The following is an 11445-nucleotide window of genomic DNA, read 5'->3' as shown; positions in this document are numbered from 1 at the left end:
CATGATATTCTCCCCCTCTTAAACAAACGTTCATCCTCGAACGGGTTTAGAATTATACCTGGAGTCTCAAATAGGTGTGGATATTTGCTCCGCATCTCCCGCTCAGTCTCCCAAGTAGCTTCTCCGACTAGCTGGCCCCTTCACTATACCTTCACTGACGCTATGTTCTTTGACCTCAGTTTTCGAACATGCCGGTCTAAAATAGCCACCGGCTCCACATCATAAGTCAAATTACCGTCCAGTTGCACTGTACTGAAATCTAAAATATGAGACGCATCCCCGACATACTTTCGGAGCATAGATACATGAACACTGGATGAACACCTGATAGACTAGGTGGCAAAGCAAGTTCATAAGTCACCTCTCCAATCTTCTTAAGTATCTCAAAAGGCCCAATATACCGAGGGCTCAACTTCTTCCCGAACCTCAACACACCCTTCATGGGTGAAAGTTTGAGCAGAACCTTCTCCCCAACCATATAAACAACATCACGAATCTTCCTGTCGGCATAACTCTTCTATCTAGACTGCGCCATGCGAAGCCATTCCTGAATCACTTTGACCTTCTCCAAAGCCTCCTGAACTAAGCTAGTACCCAATAGCATAGCCTCAACCGGCTCAATCCAACCTATCAGAGACCGGTACCGTCTCCCATACAAAGCCTCATACGGAGCCATCTGAATGCTCGATTGGTAGCTGTTATTGTAAGCAAACTCCGCAAGTGGCAGAAATTGCTCCCAAGAACCCCCAAAATCAATGACACAAGTACGTAGCATATCCTCCAATATCTGAATAGTGCACTCGGATTGTCCGTCCGTCTGAGGGTGAAATGTTGTACTCAACTGAACCTGTGTGCCCAATTCATGTTGCACTGGTCTTCAAAACTGTGATGTAAAATGCGTGCCCCGATCTGAAATGCTGGACACTGGCACACCGTGTAGGCGAACAATTTCGCGGATATAAATCTCAGCCAACCACTCCAAAGAATAATTAGTACCAACTGGAATAAAATGGGCGGACTTGATCAACCAATCTACAATCACACAAACAACATCAAACTTCCCCAAAGTCTGTGGGAGCCCAACTACGAAATCCATGGTAATACGCTCCCATTTCCACTCCAGAATTTCAAGTCTCTGAAGCAATCCACCCGGTCTCTGATGCTCGTACTTCACCTACTGACAATTTAAACACCAAGCCACAAATCCAACTATATCTTTCTTCATTCACCTCCACCAATAGTGCTGCCTCAAATCCTGATACATCTTCGCGGCACCTGGATGAATAGAGTACCGCGAACTGTGAGTTTCCTGGAGAATCAACTCACGTAAACCATCTACATTAGGCACACATAGCCTGCCCTGCATCCGTAACACACCGTCATCTCCAATAGTGACTTCCTTGGCATCACCGTGCTGAACTGTGTCCTTAAGGACAAGCAGATGGGGATGATCATACTGACATTCTCTGGTACGATCATAAAGAGAGGACTGAGAAACCACACAAGCTAAAACTCGACTCTGCTCGGAAATATCCAATCTGACAAACTGGTTGGCCAAGGCGTGAACACCCAAGGCTAAAGGCCTCTCTGCTTCCAGTAAGTATGCTAAGCTTCCCAAACTCTCTACCTTACGACTCAAGGCATCGGCCACCATATTGGCCTTTCCGGGATGATAGAGAATGGTGATATCATAATCCTTAATCAACTCCAACCACCTCCATTGCCGCAAATTAAGATCCTTCTGTTTAAACAGATATTGTAAACTCCGATAATCGGTATAAACCTCACAATGGACACCGTACAAATAATGCTGCTAAATTTTCAAGGCATGAACAATAGCTGCTAACTCAAGGTCATGGACATGATAATTCTTCTTATGCACATTTAACTGTCTGGACGCATAGCCAATCACCCTACCGTCTTGCATCAGCACTGCGCCGAGACCAATACATGATGCATCATAATACACAATATAAGATTCTGAACCTGTAGGCAACACCAATACTGGGGCTGTAGTCATAGCTGTCTTAAGCTTCTGAAAGCTCTCTTCACACTCTTCTAACCACCTGAAGGGAGCACCTTTCTGGGTCAATTTAGTCAAAGGCGATGCAATAGACGAGAAACCCTTCACAAAGCGATGATAATAGCTGGCCAAGTCGAGAAAACTCCGAATCTCAGTAGTTGAAGATGGCCTAGGCCAACTCTAAACTGCCTCTATTTTCTTCGGATCCACCTTAATTCCTTCACTATACACTATGTGCTGCAAGAATGCCACCGTACTAAGCCAGAACTCACACTTAGAGAATTTGGCATAAATCCTTTCCTCTCTCAACCTCTGTAATACAATACCCAAGTATTTTGAATGCTCCTCCTGGATACGTGAGTACACCAGGATATCATTAATAAATACTATGACAAATGAATCGAGATATGGCTGAAATATACTATTCATCAAGTTTAAATGTTGTTGGGGCGTTGGTCAGCCCAAAAGACATCACGAGAAATTCATAGTGGCCATAACGAGTCCTGAATGCCGTTTTTAGAATATCTGAAACCTGAATTTTTAACTGGTGATACCCAGATCTCAAATCAATTTTGGAGAACACCCTCGCTCACTGAAGCTGGTCAAATAAGTCATCAATACACGGCAAGGGATATTTATTCTCAATTGTAACTTTGTTCAACTGCCTGTAATCGATGCACGTTTGCAAAGTACCATTTTTATTTTTCACAAACAGAACCGGTGCTCCCCAAGGTGACACACTAGGCCTAATAAAACCCTTTTCAAGGAGTTCCTGAAGTTGCTCTTTCAATTCTTTCAACTCAGCTGGTGCCATACGATACGAAGGAATAGAAATGGGTTGAGTGCCCGGCACCAAGTCAATACCGAAATCAATATCCCTGTCGGGTGGCACACCCGGCAGGTCTGCAAGCATACATCTGGAAAGTTTCGCACAACTGGTACTGAATCAATAGGAGGAGTACCTACATCAACATCTCTCACAAAAGCCAAATATGATAAACATCCCTTCCCAACCATATGTTGGGCATTCAAATAAGAAATTACCCTGCTAGGAACATAATCTAGATAACCTCTCCATTCAACCTTTGGCAACCCTGGCATCGTCAAAGTCACGGTTTTTGCGTGACAGTCCAGAATAGCCTGACATGGAGACAATCAATCCATACCCAAAATTACACCGAAATCAACCATATTGAGCAATAAAAGATCAATTCTAGTCTCCAGTCCCCCAATAGTTACCACACACGACTGATACACACGGTCCACAATAATAGTATCGCCCACCGGCGTAGATACACGGACATATGAAACTAAGGACTCACGGGGCATATCCAGAAAATGAGTAAAGTACAATGATATATATGAATAAGTGGAACCAGGGTCAAATAATATAGAAGCCTCCATGCGGCACACTGAGACAATACATGTGATCGCTACATCTGAAGCAACAACATCTGGCCTGGCAGGAAAAGCATAGAATCAGGCCTGACCGCCAATTGATCGTCCTCCCCCTCTTGGGCAACCCCTAGCTGACTGAGCCCCACCCCGAGCTGGCTGGGCGAGTGGTGGAGCAACTAGTGTAGAAGTAGTATCCTGACTCATCTGCTGAACTGGACCTCGAGTAAGGCGGGGACAAAATTTCCTCACATGACCCAGCTCTCCACACTCATAGCACTCTCTCTCGAAGAATGGTGGCGAGTTCTAAGGCGGACCTCGAGAACCAGAATAACTACTAAAAGAACCTGATACAAATGATCCCTGAACTGAAAGAGGATGGGGCATACTATGGGCTGGAAGGGCACCGAGAGATGGCTGACCCTGATGAGAACTGTATGAATCATGGCTGGATGATGCACTATGGTGAACTGGACGACCCGTCTGGGCGTGTCTGTAAGAACGACCCCTACCTCGGTAAAACTGACTCCCTGAAGGAACACCACTGAAACCACATGGTCCACGAGGCCTCTTGGCCTCCCTCTCTCCACGTTCCTGGCTATGGACTAGGGGTGGGCATAAAATCTGAGAAACCGAATTTCGAACCGAACCGAATTAATTTGGTATTTCGATTTTGGTTTTTTCGGTATTTTGGCTTATTTCAGTACAGCAATTTCGGTATTTTGGTAATTCGGTACGGTATACGGTATTGGTTTTTGGATATTTCGCTATTTCGATATACCGAAATACCGAAATGTTTAGTCCAAGCCCCACTTTATTTTTATTTTTTAGCCCAATAACCTTAAGCACACACGCCAAAAGTCCAAAATCCCTAATTCTCTAATCCCTTACCCTTAAGACCAAATATTAACCTCGTTAAAGGGGCCCTTTGCAGTTTCCATAACCATTGTGGAAAAAGTATATCTTCCAGCAAAATTTTTATGGTAAGAACTCAAGAGGAGATCAACTACAACAAGTAAATACAGTTACAAGTGCAAAGGTGAAATCGATGGGTCATTCATTCATATCAGAGACTTCTCAGCTTACACAAAAGGCAGCTGCGTTCCATACCATTAATGAATTGCCTGGTATTAATGAATTTCCTGGTGGAATCTCAAACAAAATGGATTACATTAGTTAATGGAGTGGGGAAGACAGTGAAGATTTGGTTTAAACTGAAATCGTACCAAAATAGTACCGAACCAAAATAAGAAATATCGAACCGTACCGAATTAATTTGGTACGGTATTTGGTATACACAATTGATAAACCGAATACTGAAATACCGAACCGAAATAACGAATGCCCATCCCTACTATGGACCTTCTCTATCTGCCGAGCAATGTCAACTACCTCATCAAAAGTAGCGTCAAATACCCTCTCCCTAGCCATAAATAACTGCAGCTGATATGTGAGGCCATCAATGAACCTCCTAATCCTCTCCCTATCATTGGGAACCAACCAAACTACGTGAAGAGCCAACTTAGAAAATCTCATCTCGTACTGCATCACAGACATTCCATCGTGACGTAACTACTCAAACTGCCTGTGCAGCTCCTCTCTGCGAGACTGTGGCACAAACTTCTCCAAAAAGAGAACATAGAACTCCTGCCGTGTAAGTGGTACTGCACCGACCGGCCTGCGCCTCTCATAAGCCTCCCACAAACTGAAGGCAGCTCCAGAAAACTGAAAAGTAGTGAACGAGACCCCACTGGTCTCCATAATACCCGTTGTCCGAAGCATCCGCTGGCACTTATCCAGAAAACCGTGAGCATCCTCTGACTCAACACCACTAAATGATGGAGGTTGAAGCCTCCCAATTCTCTCAAGTCTCCTCTGCTCATTATCTTCCATAACGGGGACTACCGGGCCTGAGCAGCTACAAATGGCTGGGCTGGTAGTGCCCCCGGTATCTGAAATCCTTGCACTACCTGATCTGAAGTACGGGCAACAGGGGTATGAGTACCTCCCCCAGCCTGAGAAGTGGCAGGTGCGGCCTGAGCCGAAACCACCTGAACAAGACCAATGCAAACTGTCAATATATGTGCTAGTGTCTCCTGAAGACCTGAAATCACAATAGGTGCAACTGGTGCATGAGTTGGTCCTGTCGGCTCAGCTATATTTGGAATCTTCTCCTGAGCTGGAGCAATTGGTGGTGCTACAGGTGCTGCTCAAACTGCTGTACGAGCTACACCTAGACCTCTACCTCGGTCCCAGCCTCTACCACGGCACCAGTCTCTTGCGGCCCTAACTGGTAGTTGACTGTTCGATCCGGTAGTACGTGTCCTCACCATATGTGAGAGAATAGAATAACAGAAATTTAGTTCCCAGAATCAACAAATTCGCATGACAGAATACAAGAAAGTGAAATTTTTCTAAGGGTTCGGCAGCCTCCCGAAGATAAGTACAGACGTCTCCGTACCAATCCGCAAGACTCTACTAAATCTGCTCATGACTCGTGAGACCCATGTAACCTAGGCTCCGATACCAACTTGTCACGACCCAAAATCTCACATGTCGTGATGACGCATATCTCAATACTAGGCAAGCCGACAATCTGAATAAACCACCATATCTTTTAAGTTTGAAAACATAATATTTAAATTTAACGGAAGAAAACTCACAAATACAGATATAATCACTCCCAAAACTCGGTGTCACTGAGTACGTAAGCATCTAATATGAATACAAAGTCTGACTGATCAAACATTGTGTGAAAGTATAGAACAGTACAATAACTGAAGGATAGAAAGTCAAGGTCAGCGGACTCCAAGCATCTACCTTGATAGTCTCCAACTGATAGCACTCTGATATCTAACAGTCGCCGTGTCCGTAAGCACCTGGATCTGCACATGAGGTGCAGAGTGTAGTATGAGTACAACCAACTCAATAAGTAACAAGACTAACCTATGGGCTGAAAGTAGTGACGAGCTCCGCAGGTACAGTCCAGTATAAATAATGGTACAGAAATGTAGGTATGCTTTCAAGTTCAACAGTTAAACTCAGTACAAGTGAAATGGATCAATACTGCATGATATGAGGAATATGTCATCTCAGTGGAAAGACCTCATGTAATACTGGTCACAAATCATTCGGTCACTCGGTACTGTTTATGGCCAATCCAGCCCAGGGATATTCCATCTCGTATATATATACACATCGACTGACAGTCAGTCACTCAGTACCGTATAAGGCCAATCCAGCCCTAGGGTAATTTATTCCCCAAATGTAAATGATACGGACAAGATCCATGTCCAGGGAAAAATTCATCACAATACAAATAAGTAAGGCAAGTCCATGCCCTGGGAAGTTCATCCCGAATATATAATCATCTACGCTCACTGGATGTGTGTACAAACTCCGAAGGGACTCCTTCAACCCAAGCGCTATATAAAGCCGATATGGCATACTGCGGTGTGCAGTACGATCCCATAATAATAATAATAATAAAGCCCATAAGTCTTGTTGCAGGCGGGCAGCCCCGATCCATATAATAATAATATATATAAAACCAATATGGTCTGCTGCGGCGTGCAGCTCGATCCCATAAATATCCTCACAATGGATGAATATGACTGAGTGTGAAATGTACGTTTTTAAAAACAATTAATTTAACAGCAACATGACCCCTTGGGTCCCAAAATATCAGCATGTAGCCTAAACATGATCTTTAATAAGAGCCTCAACTAAATTTCTCTAACATGTGGGAAATGTTCAGATAATAACATGATTCTTTAATTTTTACAACTTCACAGAATTTATTCAAGTCACAATTTCAATGGTGCACGTCCACACGCTCGTCAACTATCGTATGCGTCACCTCCAAATAATTTATATAACATCAATTCGGGGATTCATACCCTTAGAACCAAGTTTATAAGTGTTACTTACCTCAAACCGTGTAATTTCTTACTCCGCTATGCCCTTGCCTCGAGAATTGGTCTCTGAAAGTCTCGTATCTAGCCACAATTAATTCGTCTCTGTCAATATAAATTATAGGAATCAATTCCAAATGAAAATACAAAATTTTCCACAAAAATCCGAAATTTAACTCAAAAATCGCACGTGGGGTCCACATCTCGTAATCCGACGAAACTCATAAAATCTCATAACCCATTCAATTATGAGTCCAATCATACTACTTTTACTCAAATCTGACCCGCAAAATTCATTTTATGAAATTTCTACAATTTTCCCCAAATTTCCATCTCAAAATACTACTACCTCCGTTCGAGTTTATGTGAACCTATTTTCTTTTTGGTCTGTTCCAAAAAAAATGTCCTCTTTCTAAATTTGGAAACATTTTTGTTTAAACTTTCAATTCTACCCTTAATGAGAAGATTTTATAACCACTCAAATACTCTGGGCCCCTTTTGGAATTGTTTAGGACCACAAATTCTAAAAGTCTTCATTTTTTCTTAAACTCCGTGCCAAGTCAAACAGGTTCACATAAATTGGAACGGAAGGAGTAATTGAATGATGAAAACAATGATATATTCATGTATATTAACCAAATCCGAGTTAGAATCACTTACCGCGATAAATTTCTTGAAAAACCCACGAATAATCGTTACAAACCGAGCTCCCAACGTCCAAATGTGAAATAATACCTTAACCCTCGGTTATATAGTACCACGTCTGATCTCCCAATGTGCGGTCCGTACATTTCCAAGTTCTGCGGCCGCAATCCAAATTGTGCGGCCGCACTTCATAGTGACTACACTACCAGGCTTCAGTAACATGCCCATACCTTTCTGTACAAATATCCAAATGTTTAATGCTATACCTTTATGGAAACTAGATTTAAAGGACTACAATCTTTGTGTTTGAATCATTTTCAAATTCCTTGTAGATTAAAAGATATAACCTTCCGAAGTCAGACTAGCGAACCTGAGAAATCACCTTTCTGCGGCCGCGAGAAGAATTTTGCGGATCGCACAATTTCAACTGCGGTCTGCACATCTTCAAGTGCGGTCCACACAATTCCGACTGCCCCAGCATTTTTGGGAGTTTGCGGCCGCACTTCTACACTCTAAAATGTGCCCTCCGCACTTCAACTTTTCCATAACATCATCAGAGTACCGAAATGCCCGGACCCGCTCAAAACTTACCCTGGAACTCATTCGAGCCACTCGGGATCCCGTTCAAATATACCAACAAGCCCTGTAATATAATACGGGCTTACTCGGGGTTTCAAATCACGTCAAGCAACATCGAAAGTACAATTCACACCTCGATTCAGACTTATGAGTTTCAAACTTTTTAATTTACAAAACTCGTGCCGAAACACACTAAATGAATCCGGAATGACTTCAAATTTGGCACACAAGTCATAAATGATATAACGGAGCTATTCTAATTTCCAAAATCGGATTCCGATCCTGATATCAAAAAGACAACTCCCCGGTCAAACTTCCAAACTTAAATTTCTATTTTTAGCCATTTCAAGCCTAATTTAACTACGTACTTCCAAATAATTTTTCGAATATGCTCCTAAGTCCACAATCACCATACGGAGCTATTGGAATCATCAAAACTCTATTTCGGGGTCGTTTACACATAAGTCGTCATCCGATCACTATTTCAACTTAAACTTTAAACCTTGGAACTAAGTGTACAATTCATTCCAAAACCTCACCGGACCCGAACTAATCACCCGGCAAGTCACATAACAACTGTAAAGCATAAATTGAGCAGTAAATGGGGAAACGGGGTTGTAATAGTCAAAACTACCGGCCGGATCGTTACAAGAACACCTACCCCGCTGTTTTTCTTGAAAATCTCCCAAAACTCGCCTCTCCACGAGCTCCAAATCGGTAAAAATAGAAAATGGGAGGAAGTCCCATTTTTAGAACTTAAACTCTCTACCCAGGATTTTCTTCTTAGCGAACGCGACTCTTCCCTCGCGCTCGCGAAGCTTAACAAACTCGGGACCCAAACTCTTCTTCGCGAATGCGATGCTTCACCAGGCTGCTAAATCGCGAATGAGTCCTCTCTACTATGAACGTGAAGACCAAACTCCCCAGGCCGGCTTTCCCTTTCGCGAACGCGAGGCTCTGCTTGCGAACACGTGCCCTCAGTCGCGAGAGCGAAGCACAAAATGGCCCAGTCCAAAATTCCTTCTTCGCGAACGCGTGAGTCCCTTCGCGTTTGCGAAGAACAACACCAGAACCACCAACAACAGTAGCAAAACATGAAGTAATGATCCTAAACCATCCCGGAACTCACCTAAGGCCCCCAGGACTTCAACCAAACATACCAACAAGTCCTAAAATATCATACGAACTTAATCGAAATCTCAAATCACATCAAACAACGCTAAAACCACAAATCATACACCAATTCAAGCTTAATGAAACTAAGAATTTTTAACTTGTACATTTGATGCCGAAACTTATCAAATCAAGTTTGATTGACCTCAAATTTTGCACACAAGTCATAAATGACATAACAGACCTAGAAAATATTTTAGAACTAGATTCTGACCCCGATATCAAAAAGTCAGCTCTCCGGTCAAGCTTCCAAACTTAAACTTCCTATTTTCTCCATTTCAAGTCTAATTTAGCTACGGGCTTTCGAATAACTTTTCGGATACGCTCCTAAATCCAAAATCACCATACGGAGTTATTGGAATCATCAAAACTCTATTCCGGGGTCGTTTGCACATAAGTCAACATTCGGTCAACTATTTCAAACTTAAGCTTTAAACTTTAGAACTAAGTGTTCCAATTCATTCCAAAACCTCATCATACCCGAACCAATTACCCTGACAAGTCACGTAACAACTGTAAAGCATAAATTGAACAGTAAATAGGAGAACAGGGATGTAATACTTAAAGCGACCGGCCAGATCGTTATAAGAGTATTCATGATTACAAAGGCAAAGAAGTCAATCGATAAGAAGCCAGCAAAGGAGAAGCACACCAGTGTTGAAACGAAGAAGGATAGAGAAGCTCGAACAGAAGAGCCAATAAGTAACAATCAGATCAAGTCAATTCATCTACTTTTTAGCACTCTATTTCACTTAATTCTCATTCTTATTAGAAATAGAACAGATATGCTGCTCCATGACAAAAGTTCATTGATTTTACTAACCATGTTGGTTTTTCTTTTCGATATTTTGGGGTTGAAGTATGGTTGCCCAAGTTACAACCCAAATTTTAAGTAATTCTTGAACATTTGTTGAAAATTCTTTTATGTTCTTTTTGTTCTATTTTTATCCTTGTTAGTTTTTCCGTACTTAATGTATAAGTTTTTTTTATTAACGTCTGATTCTTATAATCTTTCAAAAAAAATAGAGTACATACGAAGGAGTTTTAATTTTTATTTGTATTTGATGCATTGACAATTGTATATTATACTTAAAACAAGAATATTCATATCAGGACAACACACAAAAAGAGTTTGGTTATGAGGGGGCAATTTGCCTCGGCATAAAGCATACTCCAAGAACATCGTCCCTTAAAAATATTAGCTGAGATATACGATCATATCCTATTTGGTACCTCACAATATCAAAATTAGTGTAATTATAAAGCATACCTGCCCAACTAAATAGAATTGTTTACCTTCACATGTTAGATTCTATCCAATCATTTGGAATTCAAGTGATATCGGTTACATCATTCATCATTTACAATTTGCATTTTTTTCTTCAAATTTTGTGTGATATGTACTTCACACACTAATTTTAATAGTAATATTTATGTCATTTAAAAAAATTTATACTACTTGACATGGGATACACGTACAACACACGTGTCCAGAAACTAATAGATATACAAAGATCAAAAGTACCTAATTATATATATATATAAAAAAAGATTTTGTGTTCCGTAATTTATAAGAGAAAGATCATATCAACTTCATAAATTAAAGCAAAGAGCATCGTTATTAATAATTTAATATTACAACAGAATAATTACTTAAGTAAGATAGATAAATAATAATTAAAGTGATTCAAAATACTTAGCAGATTAAAAACATGC

The sequence above is a fragment of the Nicotiana tabacum genome, chromosome 18 (assembly GCF_000715075.1).
Source record: "Nicotiana tabacum cultivar K326 chromosome 18, ASM71507v2, whole genome shotgun sequence".
Classification (NCBI taxonomy): domain Eukaryota; kingdom Viridiplantae; phylum Streptophyta; class Magnoliopsida; order Solanales; family Solanaceae; genus Nicotiana; species Nicotiana tabacum.
Note: the sequence above shows the minus strand (reverse complement) of the source record.